This window comes from Macadamia integrifolia, chromosome 6 (assembly GCF_013358625.1).
Source record: "Macadamia integrifolia cultivar HAES 741 chromosome 6, SCU_Mint_v3, whole genome shotgun sequence".
In the NCBI taxonomy this organism is placed as follows: domain Eukaryota; kingdom Viridiplantae; phylum Streptophyta; class Magnoliopsida; order Proteales; family Proteaceae; genus Macadamia; species Macadamia integrifolia.
Window position 1 is genome coordinate 14,158,642 of NC_056562.1, and position 607 is coordinate 14,159,248.

Genomic DNA, 607 nt, shown 5'->3' on the forward strand with positions numbered 1-607 from the left:
TAAAATTAAATAAGAATACATTAGAAAAAGAGAGAAAAAATAAAATTAACATATAGGCATACCGAGACAAAAAATGCAGACTCTAAAAAAATATCTGGAAACACACTTCGGCAATGCTATTAATGGAGACTTAGATCACAACAAAATAAAAATTCTGATATTCAAAATGAAATCTAAGACAAGATTACTAATCTCATCACATACAATAGGAGGGAGATTCAATAAAACTTCAGAGCTTTCATGAATAGTAGCTCCTTTAGTTAGAAGATCCGCCACATCATTAGCTTCCCTATAACAGTGACAATCTTCCAAGAGATTGAAAATTAACTAAGACTTCAAAGCCCACCATTGTTGCCGACAGAATTAGGTCCTACTACAAAATAAGCCATCAACCACCAAAGACATTTGGAGAAAACCAATCAAAATATGATCATTCGACAACCTTCAATAAGTTTATTTAGATTACAGCTAATGAATAACTTCTTTTGTTGTATTGGTTAGCGCTTCCACGCTGATGGCAATGCTGAAGGAGGGATGTGCTTTCTAATTCTTTGATGGTGTATCTTTGGATCTTCCTGTTTGTATTTTTTTTTTTTTTAATCCAAAT